This window comes from Macrotis lagotis, chromosome X (assembly GCF_037893015.1).
Source record: "Macrotis lagotis isolate mMagLag1 chromosome X, bilby.v1.9.chrom.fasta, whole genome shotgun sequence".
NCBI lineage: Eukaryota > Metazoa > Chordata > Mammalia > Peramelemorphia > Peramelidae > Macrotis > Macrotis lagotis.
In genome coordinates this window covers 165234060-165252441 of record NC_133666.1, presented here as the reverse complement: position 1 = coordinate 165252441, position 18382 = coordinate 165234060, and the positions used below count along the sequence as shown (strand labels likewise).

Genomic DNA, 18382 nt, shown 5'->3' with positions numbered 1-18382 from the left:
GGGAATTAAAGGAAGGGGGGGGTCTGTGGTGTAGGAAGGAAAGCTTGACTCTTGTCATGTTTATAGAGAATGTAAAAATTTGAGATGGTAGGAAGGGAAGGAAAATGGCAAATGTATAATTAGAGCTCATAAAGGAAGTTTTAAGAAGCTTCTTCCTCAAGATGAAAGAACAATATACTCTGAGGAGGAAGAGTACACTTCAGAATGATACAGATACTATCTAGTTACGGCCAGAGGAAAAAAGGAAGGAGAAGTAGTGGTTGTAGAGTGCTTGCTCAGTGGTCCCAGGGAAGCTATATGCTAGCCTGACAATAACATCAGAGAAGTCTATTGTCTTCCCAGAGCATATTTACAAGACATAACAGAAAATTTTTTACAGTTTAACAAAATGTGTTACCTACTTCTGGTTACTTACATAGGTACAAGTGATGTATATGCTTTTACAAGTGAAAGATGTGTGTCAAGAAAGTTTATTAGAATCATTTTTCTAAAAGCAAATAGTATCTCTGTCACATTTTGGTAATTTTCACAATATTTCAAAGTTTTTCATTCTGATTATATTATAGTAATCTGTGATCAGTGATCTTTGATGTTACTATCTTACTAATTATTAAGCAAGTTAAGATGGGATTCAGTTCTAGAAACTTGAGAGAATATAGAGAGTTATAGTTGAAACTCTTGAGAAATTACTTGCTAGGAGGAAAAGAGAGCTTTTGTCCTTACTCTTTGGTATTTGCTACCTTCATTTCTACTCCTCACTTACTTTGACTAGAGGAGGATCTTACAAGCTTTGAAGCATATGGAAGTTGTTTGTCTTCTCATCAATGTCCTATGGGTATACCAAAATCACTTTGGAAACCAAAAAGTCACCTGGACCTAACTCCATAAGAAGTCCAGCAAGAAACTATTCTCTGCCAAGGAAAACTTCTTGAGTATTCCTTGAATGGGAGAAAATGATTTCCAGAGGCCAGGAGTTGTGAATTACTGCTTTGTCACCTATGCTGCCCAAGTTTAGGCCACTTTTTTTCTGCCATCTGTATGTACTTGTATCACAGACTTTTGGAAAGGATATTTTGTGCCACCTATTACTACATGTCACCTTAGTGAATACTTTCTTTTAAAAAACTACATAAAGGCTGTCTGACTATAATTGTTCTCAACTAATATTCTTGGGAGGAAACACTAGTAGGGACACACAATGTCAACACATTGCTGTTGAGCCAATGGCATTGGAGAATTTCTTATGTATGTGCTGAGATGTGATGAAGTCAAATTGAACTGGTTTGAGAGAGCTGAATATTAAATTTTCAGTATGAGCATTTCCTCTTTAAAACAATTCATGTAAATCAGGACTTGATTTGTTGTTTTGTTGATTGTCTACTCCTTAAGGGAGCAATGGAGAAAAATGATATTAAGGCAGATTAAATTTAAAAGTATGTCAGTCATACTTTTTTTTTTTGATTCAGATGTGGTTGTTAAACATTTACCAACACATCCCTGCTTATAATCCCTCAGGGAGATCCTTAGAATCCTGAAGGGAAAATGTAGACAATTTTGAAGATCTGAAACTCTTCTCTTAGAGTGAGAGTTGAGATGAATATACTCAGTTTTTGGTATTTTGTAAGCATTTAAATGCTTGTTAATTGAGTGATTCTAAGAGTTTGCTTAAAAAGAATTTCCTCTCAGTATTCATGGTTCATGGTTTATTAAAAATGTTGCTGAATCCTGTTTTCAAGAAAAGGTCTTCAAGGTTAACATGATAACTGTTATCACTTGTTTCTGCTTCACACAAATCTGTTTTATCCTTTGTAATAATCCCTTTTTAAAAAATCATCAAAAATTCCCAGCTCAGATAACAGGCTGAATATGCCTCACTGGCAAGAAAATGGGTTATGATTATTTATACTCCATTGCTCATTTATTTCCATTTAGAATTGTAAACAATTACTTTTTGATAATCAATGATGACAGCAAAACTATTTCCACCCCACTAATTTGTATTTCAGCCCATAGAGAAATATGAGCAATTTTTGTGAAGTGTCATATGCCCAGTGAAGTAATTTCTCTGCTACTTGGCTTTAGTGAGGATCCGTAATTAAATCTTAGAGGGACAAAATGCTTGCATGTCACCCAATGGCACATTTTTTTCTAGTGTAATACTAGAAGCAATGAGGTAGTCACTTATGGGAGCAAAAAAGAACCAAAGATCAAGAGGAGCATTAGGGATAATTTCAAACAAGTGAACGAATCAGTGTAGGAGGTGATTATTGAGATAAGCTTTGAAGGAAAAAAAATGTAAATGAAGATTCCTGGCTATAAAAGTGCATGTTTTTATTCTTGGGGAACAGTTTGGTCAAAGAAAAACCTCCTACCCCAACATTTTTCCAACAAGATAATTCTGTCAGGCCTGTGTTTTTAAAATAAGCTGTCACTTAATAAAGAAAAGAAAAAAGTCATTCATAAAATATTCAAAAATATCTAGCCCCTCTCCCTTTCCATGTTGCCATACACATTATTATTTAAAAAGCCGTTAAAAGACAGGAGACACCTTCACCATGAAACAAGATTAAAACCATGTTTTATGACAAGCTATTTAAAGCTCCAGGAATCTAGCTTTAATTTGTACACATGAAAGTCTGTCTTTCACTTAAAACTGGTGGTTATTACACCATCTACTAGAAATATGGAGGCACTGTACAGAGTGTAAATACACAAGTATTTTTTTTTTCCTTTCCTCATTATAACATAGCCTGAGGCCTGGAGCTAAACAAAAAAAAATTTTTTTTTTTTAGAACATAATGAACTGTGTACTGTAATGAAGGTGTTTGAAATTGGTTTGACTGCTATTTGGGGTTAAAAAAAATCCCAGATCAAAGTACTCATAAGACCCATAGACTCATAGGACACATACAGAGTAAGGAAGTTATGGGGAACTTAAGACCCAATTTCTAAGTAGAAAGGTGTGGTCTTAAAACAAAACAAAACAAAAAAGGAAAGGAATCTATTAAGCACAGTCTTCCACTGGTACTTATTTCAGCTCCCTGTAAATCACTCACAAACTGCCATATGGCACTGAATGATTTTGAAGATCATTATTTTGAAGAATATTCTGAAACCTGATTTAATTTCCCTCTTCTTCCATAGTGTTTTGCATTGCTCCTTTATCATAGTCATGGACACCCTCCCAGGCTAATTTGTAAAATGAATTTTACTGAATGCCATCTAATCTTATTGCCATAGTGACAACCCAAGAAATCGAAGATTGCTATGTGGAGCTGAAAATAGCTGACTTGATACAAGGAAGAGAACTAATTCTTATGCAAAGCTCTGTACTCAAATACAGTCTCTTATTTAAGGAACAATAGAAAGTTTGATCCTTGGATACACAATCTTGTGATGCCTTTTCATTCTCAAAGGATGAGCAACTAAAGGGTTGAATGAAATGTGTAAAAACTTAAGGAAAGGTTCTGCTCTTAAACTGATGTTTAGCTTACTTGTTATTGTTGTTATAAGCAAGGGAATATTTGCCTTTTTATTATCTATCACTACAAAGCTTGGGTTTTTAATTGCCTTCACTTTGCTAAGCTAAAGTTTTATCGGGTACTTTGAAAATCTAGGGTTTGCTTAAACCATCCCTGCAAGTAATAATAACTAAAATCTCTTATTTGTGTTTATACACGCACATGTAAATTGTTTTATCAATATCTTTTCTTGTTAAATCACCTTCACATCCCAACATAGTCTTCCTCTTTTCTCCTCCCAGAGAACCATCCTTTATAGCAAAAAAAAAAAGTTTTTTAAAAGAGGAAAAAGAATTATTAAGGAGATCTAAACAACTCATAAAAAATACCCAGCATTATTTATGTCTAACACACTCATATACACATGCATACATACATGTATGTGCATATGTATATGTGTGTTATGTCCCTTACTATGCTCTACTTCCCTATTCTGAAGTTGCAAGAAGAGATATCTTCTCATCTCTTTTAAGGCCAAAGAATTAGATTATAAACTCTTATATTAGATTGTAAGTGGAGGGATTGTTTGTGCCTCTTTGAATCCTTAACAGTTAACACAGTATCTAGCAAATAGTAAGTGCTTTAAAAATGTTCACTAATTGAACGATTGAAGCTTAGTTCTTATAGCTTCATGGTATTTCATTTTGTTAAATATAATAATTATTACTATACATTTTTATGAATATTTTCCTGGTCAAAAGTTGTTTTTCTTAACTATAGTGAGAATTGAAATATGTCTTCTTTAGCCTGAAAGGAAGACTTGTTCTGCCCTCTTTAATCTCTTTTTAAATTGAAAAGAAAATTTTGTCTGACCCTCCTTAAATCAAGAAAAGAATTTAGTCCACCTCTAGATTTCAAAAACAAGTACTTGCCCTACCCTCCAGATACTTAAACTCAAAACCCCAAAGCAAGCTACCTCTCTCAAAAATAGCTTTGTAGAAGAAGGTTCCTCTGAGATCAAATAATAGAATGGTCTTCAGGCAAGTTTTAGGTTTTGTCTACTATTGTTATGTATTTTCTATTCCCCTCCCCTTGTTAATGTATAAATTTTCTGATCTCACTCTGCTCAGAGAGATCATTTCCTAAAATAGTCTCCATTACCTAAAGGTAGTAGGTAAAATCCCAGGGATATAAAACTTTGTGTCTAATCTATTTTCTTTATTATTTTTGTTGTTATTTTAACTCCTGTTTTAAGATTGTAATGTTAGGTTGACAATTTCAATTGTTTTGTTGTCCACTCCATTTATATTTTTGTAGTAATTTTTTTATATTATTTTCTTGATTTTTCTTGTTGAATTTTGTGTTTTAAAAAGTACAGTAATAGTAATTTTTAATCATTCCCCAAATGATTTGTATCATTTGTTTCAACTAATTTCCCTTTATGTGTTTAATTTCCTTGGAACAAATACCCTAAAGTAGAATCTGTAGGTCAAAGAATATGGGAAATTTAGTCATTTTCTTTGCATAATTACAAATTATTTTTCAGAGTAGTTGAATAAATTCAAAGTTTCACCCACAGGTTATTAATATATACTTCTGAAATACTGACTACTCACATTTTTTTTGTCATCATCATTTTCCTAGTTTTGTTTTGTATATATCTTATTATTATTTGGAACATTTTTAATATGTTATCAATTGTTTGAAATTTTGCTCTTGAGAATTATTTATTCATATATTTTAGCCAGTTACCTCTTGGGAAATGGCTTTTAGCCTTTATTTCTGTGGGTTGTTATTTAATAAGTTAGATGTCAGACCATCTGACAAATTTGATACCCAGTCAACTGTTCCCTTTCTTATCATTCTTGCACTGTTTTTGCTCATATAAAGATTTTTATATTTCATTTAATCAAAATTATCTACTTTATCTTTTAAAAATCATCTCTAGTCCTTATTTGGTAAAGAATCAATCTCCTAACCATATCTGTGAAAGTAACAAATCTGTTTATTTTTTTTAATGTTATGACTATAAATATTCAAGCTAAGAAGTTTATTGTGGAATGGGTTGTAAGTTGATGATAAAATGAGCAAAACTTAAGTTTTAGCAGTTTTTTCTTTCTATTTTCTCAGGAAATTTTGTTAGAGAACTCTTTCATAGGCAATTTAGGTTATCAGGTTGAGAATATACAATCACTTATTTATGATTCTTCCTTGTTTATTCTATTCCATTGATTTTTATATATTTAAATCATTACCAAAAAGGTTTGTTGATAAAATTCATTTAATAAAGGTGTAGAAATTCTATTTCTCCCTCGTTCTTATTTTCCTTCCTGTAATTTTCATGATTTTCTAGAGCGTTTTTTAAAAAGATTACTCATGACAGAAAAACTGGATGGTGAACCCTATACCCCCAAAGCAAGTAGGTTGAGCAGTCTTGCATTGCATCTTTGGAGATATACCTATGAAGAAAAGACATAGATCTAAAAAGTAAGTAATAGAGGAACTTCAAAAACAAAATAAAAAATACTAAAAATTTCAAGAGAAAAATTCAATAAAGCTTAAAGAAGAAACATACATATCAACAGATGGTACGAAAAACCAGGGGACAAATGCATAAACACTCAAAGATAATAACACTCTTTTAGCAAATATAACAAGACAAAGGGAAGTGAATGAAAGTCCAGTGAAATTCTCTAGACTTCTGTGGATTCTGTGGAAGTAAATTTGGAAAAAACAGTAAGAAACTCGGAAAACAGAGCTCTCTATGAAGGATTCAATTAGCAGATTCAATAAATTTGAATCCATGTTAGTCTCTCCCATAAATAAAAGAGAGATTAAAAGATATGGAACACAGAAATATTGAAGTAGAAAGAACATTGGAGTTGGAGTCAGGAGACTTGGGTTCAAATCCTAGTTCTAACATGTACTGATTGAGGGACTTTGGATTAATTATTTAATCTCTCTGAACTTTTCTCATTTGAAAAATGAAGTAATTGGATTCAATGACATTCAAGGTCCCTTCCAACTCCTAATTTATGAACTGAAGAGAAGGCAATAACATTAAAAGAATGCATAAATTCTATAAAAGCCAAAATGATTGACCTTGAACAAAAGAAACAAAGAGACAAACTGAGGATCATTGGTTTCCCAGAAGACCATGAATGAAAAAAAGAATAGACAACTAGGAAATGATACAAGAAAATTACCCAGAACATAGGCAACACAGAACCAGTGGAGAGAGAGTCATCCACATTTTGCATCTGGAAAAAGAAATATAAATCCTTTGTTTTCAACTCTAAGACAAATGCTGAATAAATTGAACAATTTAAATGACAGACCACACTTTGCCAGGAGCCAAAGATAGATTTTTTTTTCAAACATAAAGGATAGAAAATTGAAAAAAATAATAATATGCAATAGCCACATGCTCTAGTAGAGTCTGGTAGCGAGATTACACCAGAGAAATCAGTGAGATTTCAGATAAAGAATGAAGCTGGGGAGAGAAATCATGCCAGGAAAGTAAATTCAATCTACTGTAAATAAATTACTGTAAAGATGGACTGGATTCTAAACAAGGGCACAAAAGGGTTGGAGGGGCAGTACATCAGTAGTGAAGCTCCTCTCCCTACTTCTTCCAGCTTGCTCTTTTACCTGAGCTGTCACTCATTTCCCTTGAAAGCAACAAAGATTTCTTTGTAACTTTTTATGTTTTATCTTAAAAGAAGCCTGGAAATATGACCCATCTACTACCTTTTCTGGATGGTTGATCATCTTCCTTAGGGTTGTGCTATATACTCCTAAGAGTCCATGTTCCCTATTTTAGAGACTACTATCTTTGAGCAAAGCTATTCTCCTTTTTTCTTTATTCATTCTCCATTTCTGGATCAAAGAACATATCCTACATGAAGGGGAGAATAAACAAAAATCAACTTTTATACAATTTAGTTAATTCCTTTCTTTGCCTCTTAAAGAAATAACTATGAGTGATCCCTTCATTTAGCTTCAACTTTCCATTTTTCTTTAATTTTTGTTTATATGTCTCTCAAAACTCACATGATTTAGATTCTCCAGCAGTATTTTCACTCATTGATCACTAGATAAAAATCTAAGATTTAGAATACCCAAAGTCAAGTTCAAGTTGATAGGTGTTGTGACTGTAAGTACTCTCCTCCTCATTTTCCTTCACTCTTTTATTTTATTTTATTTATTTTATTAGAGAGGCAGAAGGGGCCTGTTTTAGATTGAAAGCCATTTTATGTACTTCTTTGGTTTGTTTTGATAAATGAATTTATCAGCCAAGTGACTATCTTCTCCATATTCAATCAAGAAAAAGCATTTGTTAAGCACATGGATTACATTTACATAATTCTGGAGATATAAAGATAAAAATAAAAAGGCACTGATCTTAAGGAGCTTATAGAATTATAAGGAGAGTTAAAATGTACACAAAAAGATATTTTCAATATATGAGAAAGAAAAATATTTTAGCAGATGGGAGAGAAATTTAGTGCCTGAGGAGATCAAGAAAATCCTCATATAGAGGATAATACAAGCTGAATCCTGAAAAAAAATTCCCTATATCTCAGGGCAGGTGGGTGAATAGTAAGTGCAAAGACATCTAAGCAAGGGTAAAAAGGCCACTTTGACCAGACAATGAAGAGTAGGAAGGGGAGTAATAGGTAATATGCTTGGAAAGGGAGATGGGACTAGGTTGTAGGAAGAGATAATATTCTATTATAGAATCAAAAGAGATCTACATGAATTTGATTAGGGGAGTGATGTCAGTCATAATCTTAGAAAAATCATTTTGGCTGATGAATAAAAAATGAATTGGTCAGGGAAAGGGAACTGAGGCAGAGAGATAAATTTGAAGATTATTGAAATTGTCCATGGGAAGAGTAATAAGGACTTAGAGTAGAGTGGTGGCTGTTTGAGTTGAAAGAAGAGGATGTATACAAAAGATGTTGTGGAAGTAGAAATGACAAGAAATTGCCAACTAATTGGAATGATGAAGAATTATGAGTAGAGGATAAGGCTGAGTTTGCTAGTCTAGGTGACTAGAATGATAGTGACACCCTTGAGAAAAATAGAAACCAGTGGTAATTTGAGAAAAACATTTGGGATGTTTGGTTTTATATAGGGATATAGAGCTTAAAATTTTAAGCCATAAAATATGTAAGAGAATGAGATATGGAACTAGATGTCAGGATATAGACTAAGACTGGGTACATTAATTTGGGATGAAAATTAAATTCATGATAGCCGATGAGATTACTGAGTTAGTATAGAGGAAAAAGAGAAGAGGATTCAGGACAGAACATTGTGTTACCTACATTGAGTTATATGGTGATGGGGGGGGGGAATAGGGGGGGGAGTATTATGAATAATGAAAGCAAAAAGTCTACCTTTGTCCTTGGAAAAATAGGCTTATCTATTAAAGAAGCTTAGATGAAACATTTTGAGTGTGCTAGAACCTTCAAGATCTTCAACTCCACTGTTACAGCCTTTGAGAACCCAGCACCTGATAATGACATAGCATCAGAGGATTTTATGCAGGTTTACAGACAATAAGAAACTATAAAGAAAATTACAAATTATAAAAAAGACTTTAAAACTTTGGGCCTTTACTTAATGTATAATCCTTTTAAGAAATGAATTGGGAGGTACTGAGCATATTGTGTACCACATAAATCACAAAAATTAAGTGTATTTTAAAAGGCAAGAAAAAAAATAGACATTATTATTATAGAGCTTATTCCTGAATCAGTTGTCTGGATATAGTCAATCCATTGACATACCAGAATAAAGATCAGAATTAGTAAGAATCTTAAAGAATAATAATGAGAAAAATATGGTATACAATCAAAACAACTCAATCCTGAGCAATTTTAACACACAATTCATAAGGTAAAATAGATAATGTTCAGCAGAAATAACAACAACACTGTATAATAATTTTAGATAGAAATTCAATTGAGGTAAATCCATTGCCACAATGAGAAGAATAAAGGAACCTAAAAAATATTTTAGTCAGCAAATATTTAATTGACTTGTCAATCAGTGAGAGATGGTGGTCAAAGGCAACACTGGTTTAAAATACAAAGCTCATTTAGAAAATCTGCTTTGCTTCACAAAGCAGAGAGAAACAACAGAGGGTAAGACCAATTTAAAGAAAGTTTAGCAGGAGATAGAAGTAAGCAAAGCTTACTTAAAATGATTATTAGATACTGGATACATCAAGGAATGTAAGGATGAAAATGGAACGAAGGTAATAAATGGTAAGAAATTGAAAAAACTCTATAAAGACAGTCTCAGTCATAACATTGAACTCACAAACAGCAGTACTAGATTTGTTTACAAGGGGTTTAGTAATGACATTAAAAAGAGAAAGATGGGAAAAAGCATATGAGTTAGATCAAGTATATAAAAAGTGATCCATGCTGGAAGTGATTCCAGCCTTCTCAGTGTCTAGCACAGTGCCTGGCACATCATAAATACTTAATACTTTTTGACTCGGGAGACTGACTTTGAGGGATTGATTCACAAGGTATCTGATGAAGAGGAAGATACTAAGGGCACAGAGGAAATTTCTGATCTTGTAAATTCTGAAAAATCACCTTAAATGGTATCATTTTAATTTTATGGAATCTTTATGAGACTCAGTTGCACATAGATCAAGGATAGGAAGATATTACAAGGAAACAAGTAAGATCAGATCTTACTATTTTTTTCAATTGACAGGAAGATATAGAGAATACAAAATTATATTGAGCTGATTATTTCATTTGGTAGAGCAAAATGCTTGCTCCCTTAAAGACCTTTGCAGCAAGGTGTCTTTCCATTCATAGTTCAAAGTCATTTCTCTGATCATATCTGTAGAGCCTGTCCAATAGTATGTGTATTTGGGACTGATAGTACAAAGGGAAAACAAGTTGGGCTCAGAATTAAGACGGGAAAAGTAGTTAAATTTCTTTGGGAAATTCCAAAGCACCTTTAGCAATACAAGCTTCTTTGTGAAAGAAAAACACTTTTTAAAAAATACCAAGGTGATATTGGATAGCACTTGGAGATTCACAAAGGTCTGACCATGGCAGAAATTTGACATTTCACAACCTATGAGTTAAAGAAGAGTATCTAAAAGCTAATTATACTTCCTATTCTGGAAGGGATCAAGAAGCTTTTAAAAGAGACATTTTATGTCCATGGACAGTGAAGTTGAGGAAATCACTTAAGAAAATCCAGTGGGAGGCAAGTAAGTTATATTGAGGACAAATGAAATCTGGAGAGAAAGAATAAGGATGGAATAACTACTGGGCTCTCTTTTTACTGTTGCTTTCTTTTTTCTTATTTAGGTATCTGGGACAGACAGCATGAAGCAGAGCAATGGGCATGTCCTGTTAATGTACTTCCCCTGACAGAGTTCATTCTGTCCAAAATGGAAAATTCCTAAATCAAATCTTTTCTGTTCCTTACAGTTACTCTTACAATTTATTTTTAATTAGTTTTCAACTTTTCATCTTTCTAGTGATTGATCATAACTTTCCTCACTTAAAGTGCTCCATTATTTGTGAACAGCAATTTGAAAAAGACAGTGGAACAATGACTAGAATATTATATAGAGAGAGAGAAAGAAAAGAGTTGGAGTCCATTTAAATAGGCAGGATTCTACACTGACTGGCAGTTTCTGAGTTCTATGGGAAAGAGTCTCACTAATATTGATTTTAATATTTTATTAACTCTTTCATTGAGGTATCAAATCACATGAACCCAAATATCATGATTCACTCCAGGTACAAACAAATTTAAACAGAGACTTTAGAAGAAGTTAAATAAACAGGAGAGTTTCTCAGACAAATTAATTTCCTTTCTCTCTCTTCTCCCTGTTGTTCTCTCCTGGCTGACATGCTGGTCCCATATGACCCCAAGTGAGGATGAACCATGAAGATGTTGCCTGAGAGAAAGTCACCTCCCTCCCCTAGGAAACTGAGGTGAGGAGCTGGGAAAGACTGTCTACATGAAGTGGGGGCCATCAGAGAGGAAGTAGCTAACTGTTTTCATGTAAATAATTTTAATCCTAGACAGTTATATTAATATTCTACTATTGATGTTGTCTTTGATGTCTTTGAGATATGGAACAACATAATCTCCAAAATCTGTTCATCATCAACCAAAGAACCTTAGGAAAATAAAACTATTTCCAGTCCATCAACCTCCACAGCCTTCATTGAGAGGAGAAATCATTGTGAAGAGGGTCTTTCCATGAACAGCTACTGACCAAATAACTCTCAGAGACAGATTGGCACAAAAGCTCTGGGAACAGCAGCATCTTTTCCTCTTATTCCTACCTCCTCATCCAGGGAAGCAATTCTAATGGAGAAAGTTTCAGTCATTCCAACCAACTTCTACTCATAGGACACTCGATTCAGCCTAGCTGAAGCAGCAAGGCACCCTGAGAAAAAGACAGGAGGTGACTTGTGCCAGGTGGGTTAAACCCCTAGCCTCACCTTGACCATCATCTCTCATCAGATCCTGATGGGGACTGACCAGTACTCAATGCAAGAGCCTTGAGATTAGTAATGCTTGCAGCCAAGTGCCCTGAGATATCCAAGGAAACAACACTTGTGGAGATGCATCCTTGTGATTGTTACTGCAAATGCTAAAGACACAATTACTAAAAACCCAGAAAACAAAGTTCTTGGTATCAAAGTCTTTGACGTTGTCAGGTGGTTTAATAATCAAAACTGATAGGATTTTATCTGTAGAAATGACATTAAAGCTTGCTTTTCTACTGTACCTTAAAGAGTACATCTGACTTGTAGTTGAAATCTTCCATATATATTGCTTTCTCAGTTAGAATATGACATCTTTGAAAGCAGGGATTGACTTTTTATTTCTATTTGTTTACACAGTACTTAGCAAAGTGTTCAGTGTATGCTAAATAAATGCTTCATTCAAGATAATTATCATGTGGAGAGTTTTGGAGAGACACATGGTAGATATGAGCAAGCTATATGACCAATGTAGATTTTCAAAGAAGGAAAAAGGAGGAAAAGATTGGCAAACATAATAAAGGAGAAAAATTAGCTAAGAATGTAATGAAGGTGAGTAATGAAAGATGGATAACTTCAGTGATTCACTGGCATCCTCACAGTTACAGGAGCAATCAAGTAAGGCCTCCAGCACATTATTGGACAGAATGTACCTTGGTGATCTTCTGGGAGAACATGAACAAGTGTCAGACAGGAAAGTCAGGAATAAACACAGGATAATTTGTATCATAACCTGCTGAAGTTCTCCAAAGCAATGACATCAAAGATCCATTTGAATACTATACTCATTACTTGGTAAAAGTTTATTCCTTTACCTTCCTTTTAATCTACAAAATGAAAAATAAGTTACAGATTCAGATATAATGCAGGATTTTTTGAGCAGTGGGAAAGAATAAGAATATTAGAACTAGTTTATTCCAATGCCATAAGAACCCATATTTGATTCATGTACTATTTTCCTATTATCTGAAAAATCTAAAGGAACTCATTTTAATGAGCTCTCCTGTTATGTTCCCTAAAATACTTTAGTCATCTGAGGAATATCGATCAGGAACCAATTATTAGATTCATTCAAAAAATACATTTAAAAAATCCCTCTGTGCAACTTTTGACATTCTAAAAACTGAAAAGTACATCCTTTGCATCTCAGAGTAGAGATAGGAACAAAGTAAAAATATTCTGCATAGGTGGGCATGAAAGAATGAGGAAGAAAAGGGTCATAATTTTCAAAGGAAAATTATCTGGGGACTAGACATCAATTTGAACTCTGATCCTATTTACTTCTAGCAATCATTCAAAAAAACTAAGGAAAATTCACTGAATCCTGTAACTCTTTTTTTTTTAGGTTTTTGCAAGGCAAATGGGGTTAAGTGGTTTGCCCAAGGCCACACAGCTAGGTAATTATTAAGTGTCTGAGGATTTGAACTCAGGTACTCCTGACTCCGGGGCCAGCGCTCTATCCACTGCACCACCTAGCTTCCAGAATCCTGTAACTCTTAAGGGAACTTCTGAGCCAGGGAAAATCAGTGTAGCTGGAAATTGGCATGTAATTCTAAATCAAAACATTTTTAAGCTTTTCTTTTTCTGAAGTAACCTGGAGATAGGATTGTTTCAATGTTATGAGGGTAGAAGACTTCGAAAAATATTTTTTACTCTTAAATGTGAATAATGATTATCAGCAGTTTCAAAGCATGAGAGTTGACAAAAAGTTTGCTAAAAAGATCTATATAAGTATACATCTGTTTAAGAACCACACAATATTAATCAGTCAGTACGGAGAGTAATGACAGAATATAAAGGGAGAAAAGAATGGAGAAAAACTAGAGATCACATTGGACTTGAGAAATGGAGTAGCCAGTAGCTTCAGAAAATAAGAAGATTCTAGGTATGAAGTAAAGAATTGAAATCCTGTTCATGCTGTGTTAACTTTTAGTACAATGTTTTAAAGTATCTGCTATGATTAGAATTCTACACTCAGTACGTGGGAGAGATGCAAAGATTAAACATGAATCTCAGTACCCCAGAGTTGGAAGAGACTTTAGAGACTATTACTAGACATACATAAAAAGATGCTTTTGTCCTTCATTCTTTTTTTTTTTTTTCTTTTTAGTTTTTGCAAGGCAAACGGGGTTAAGTGGCTTGCCCAAAGCCACACATCTAGGTAATTACTAAGTGTCTGAGACCAGATCTGAACCCAGGTACTCCTGACTCCAAGGCCAGTGCTTTATCCACTATGCCACCTAGTCGCCCCTTGTCCTTCATTCTTGAAGAAGACCATGACAACAGGAAAGGTGATGCCATGTCAAACACATGAATTGGATTTGAATGAGGAAATGTGCCAAGTCACTAGACTCACTTTCTCCTGCAGGCATCCAGTGGCCAGATATAAATCAGGATGATTGGAGATGGTCCTGGATGTGAGGTAATCAGAGTTAAATAACTTGCCCAAGGTCACACAGCTAGTAAGTGGCAAGTATCTGAGCCATCTTCAGTCATCCTAATTCACATTTGACCACCGGACCCAGATGACTCTGGAGGAGAAAGTGAGGCTGGTGACTTAGCTCAGCATCATCTCCCTGATGTCATTTAAAAAGAATATCCTCTAAAACATACTTAAAATATTATATTCCAGCCTTTATTTAAGGAACTAGAGTGAGGAAGAAATCTACCACCACCACCACTATCACTACTACCTCTTCCTCCTCCTCTTCCTCCTCTTTTCTTCTTTTTCTTCTTCTAATTCTTTTTTCTTCTTCTTCTCTTCCTCTTCCTTGTTCCTCTTTTTCCTTCCTCCTTCTCTTCCCTCTCTTTCTCCTCCTCCTCCTTTGTCCATTTATTGGATGGTTTAAGGTTTGTAAAGTGTCTTACAAACATCTAGTACAATCCTCACAAATAGTACTGTGCAGTAAATGCTATTATAACCCCCATTTTACAGATTAAAAAAATGGAGGCAGATCGAGTTCAGGTGACTTTCCTAGTGTTACACATCTAAAAAACATCTGAGGCTCTGGTTGAAGACAGTCCAGTCAGGGAATCAATGATTATTTAGATAAGAGAGTAATGGGTCACCAAGCTGAAGAAGTGGAAAGACTAACAAAAAAAACTTGAAGAAAGTCTAGAAGAGAAAAGAGGAAGAACAGAAAGAGATAAAGAAGGAAATCAATAAAAGAAAAACTGGCAAAAGAAATATTGGACAATAAAAGAAAACAGGAAGAAGAGTTGACAAAAAGAATGTTAGAGGAGAGGAACAGGGAAAAAAGCAGAAGATAAAACAGCCGGGGAGTGGATAAAAGAGGAGAACACTCTTCTTTGAGACCATTTTACAGTGACAAAGGGAGAAGTAGAAGTTGCCAAAGCTACTGCTTTATTGGCCAAACAGTGTGAAATGAGAATTAAGAGTCCTCTTCACTAAAAAGAAGTGCTGCTGAAAGAATACAGGTCTGTCATCCAGGTGAATCAGTTTCCTTCTGATGCTCCTTTAGAAGAAGCAAGACAATTTACTGCTCAGATGTTTGGTAATATTTTCAACAATTTTTCTTTGGTCACCATGTTTTCAAGGAGGGAATTTACTGAAGAAGATTACAGAAAGAAATTACTGGAACTTGAGCTTGCTTCAGTGCTTCAGTGATGCTTTTACTAACTGGAAGACCAGTTACAGTTATTAGGTAAAGAACTGCAGCAGTTTTGGGGAACAGTACTTCACCCGTTCTTTGCTATGTGGAGATTGATTGGCAACTTCTTATTTATCAGTCTCCCTCCTCTTCAAACTTCAATAAAATCAACACATTTGGAACACATAAATCCCACAGCATCTAAAAGCTCAGAAAGGGGAAGTGTTCAGGAAAAGAGTGCTAGAAAGATATGAAGAAGGAAAAATATATAGATTGAGGACTCAAGATGTTGTTGAAGATAAAAAACTACACTTGAAATGGAAATTCTACCCAACAAATATAGTTTGATAAATTACACATGGACAACAATCAGATTCTCTTATGATTTAATTCATCTATAACTCTACTGCACAAGTGGGGTTTTCTATAATGTCTTTTTTTCTTCTTGCTTACATGGTCTGAGTTCAAGTTACCTAACACAGAAAAGTCAAGAGATAGTATAGCTGACAAATAAGATCTTGTATATGGTAATCAATAGCTGGCTTAAAGAATCAAAAAGATTCATAAAATTTCCATAAGCTTTCAGATTCAATATTTCATACATTCACAAGTTCAACTATACTAAGAATGTGGCACTTTAAAGAAAGTTTGTTCCCCAAATCCAGGGACCCATTCAACTAGTAAACCACAGGATAATTTGACTTTATGTCAGAAGCATTCTATTCTAGTTAGCCAATCAAATGATAATTTTTATTTAACTTTTCTTTATCACTCTGCCACTGTAAGCCAAATCTTGTAATTTTTAATTTGCTGTTGAAATGCTAAATAAAAGTATCTTCTGCCCAAGGGTACCTAGGGTGGCACAGTGGATTTAGAATACAGGGTCTGGAACAGGAAACTTCATCTTTATGAGTTCAAATTCAATCTCAGACACTTAGCTGTGTGACCCTGAGAAAGTGATTTAAACCATTTACCTTATTTGCCTCATCTGAAAACTGACCTAGAGAAGGAAATGGCAAAACATTCAAACATTTTTGCCAAGAAAACCCCTAATGGTGTCACAAAGAGTAAGATACAACTGAAAAATGAGTAAACAACAAGAACAACAAAACTTTACTGTCTCCTCAAGTAAACTTCATTAACTTTTGGAAAGTTCAAATAGTTAGGAAGTTTTTTATATTTTGTTTTAACTTTATATAAAAACTAAATCCACCCATTTTGTAATTCATTTTCAATGCTTTAATTTCTATTCTCTGTGTCCAGACTAAGTCTGATCACTTTTCTATATGACAGTCTTCAAATCTTGTGGATGGCTATGATGTTCACCAACTAAATCTTTTCCTTTCTGAAATATTTCTGATTCTTATAATATTTATAAAATATTTACAAAACTGTTCTTCAGTTTTTTTCAATGTCCTTCCTAAAGTGTAATGTTCAAAACTGACTGCAATGATTCTGATTTGATCTAACCAGGATTGTTTACAATGAGACAATGAAATCCTAAATCTCAAATTTTATATTACAATGTAGTTTAAGATTACCTTAACATTTTAGGGGAGTGATTATATCACAGGGTTTACTCAGATTTAGCAAGTGGTTCATTGAAGCCGACAGATTATTTTTTAAGTGAATTATTATATAACTTCACCTTCATTTTGTACTGTTAGGGCTGATATTTTCAATCTAATTATAGGAGGTTACATTTATCCCCATTAAACTACATCTTATTAGATTCAAGCAAACATTCTAGGCTGTCAAAAATTTTTTTTTGACCCTGACTCTATCATCTATCATGTTTCTGATTACTCCCGTTTTCTGTCATCTGCAAATTTAAAAAGAAGACCATCTGTGCTTTTATCCAAGCCATTGATAAAAATCCTAAATACAGCACAGATTCCTGGAGCAATATACTAGATAACCCTTTCCAAGATGACAACAAATCATTAATGAATACCCTTTGGGTTCAGTTGTTCTACTAGATTGGAACCATCCAACTGTATTATCATCTAGCCCCATCTCCTCTTGCTCACAAGAATACTATGTGTCAAGTGCTTTGATACAATCTACATTTGATAAAATCTACATTACATTTTTTCCAGATCTTTCTATCAGGTCTGTAGTGGTCAAAAAAGGAAATCTGGTTAGTCTGGCATGATCTTTTGTTGATGAAGTCATGGCACTTTTTGTTGTTGGTTTTTAAAAAATCTACTTTAAAAATTGATTATTTTGTTCTATTTACATATGTTCAAATACATGAATAAAAAAAGGAATAATAGTACAAGGAAAAATATGCAGGAAAAACAACAAAATAACCTTACAAAATAACTAATACTTGGACAAAAACTAAGCATAAAAATATATAATTTAAAAACAAACAAAAAAAGCAAACAAATCTAAGGAAAAACAAGCAAAACAACACAAATTCATTCTGAATTATTGTAGAATAATTACTAAATTAGGAATGCTCATTTCCAGAAATAAAATTCTCAGTTCAATGAGTTTAAAAATGTTGAGACTTGATAAATTTTTCCCCTATAAATTTAAATTCCTTTGTGTGGCAAAATTGTATCTCTCTCTCTCTCTCTCTCTCTCTCTCTCTCTCTCTCTCTCTCTCGTGTGTGTGTGTGCGCATAGTAAACACAATAGAGATGGATGTCCATACAAGACAGAAATCCTTAGGATATTCTGATCCAAGAACTATAAGGACTGTGACTTTCCGAAAGGGACATTCTTTCATTCTTCTTGCTGAAAGAGAAGGAAA

The 18382-nt window shown here is 33.9% G+C and overlaps 1 pseudogene; it reads left to right on the top strand.

Annotated features, from left to right (window-relative positions):
* The first annotated feature begins 12576 nt into the window (after positions 1 to 12576).
* On the top strand, positions 12577 to 15964 carry LOC141498883 (UBX domain-containing protein 4 pseudogene; annotated as a pseudogene).
* The last annotated feature ends 2418 nt before the right edge of the window (positions 15965 to 18382 follow it).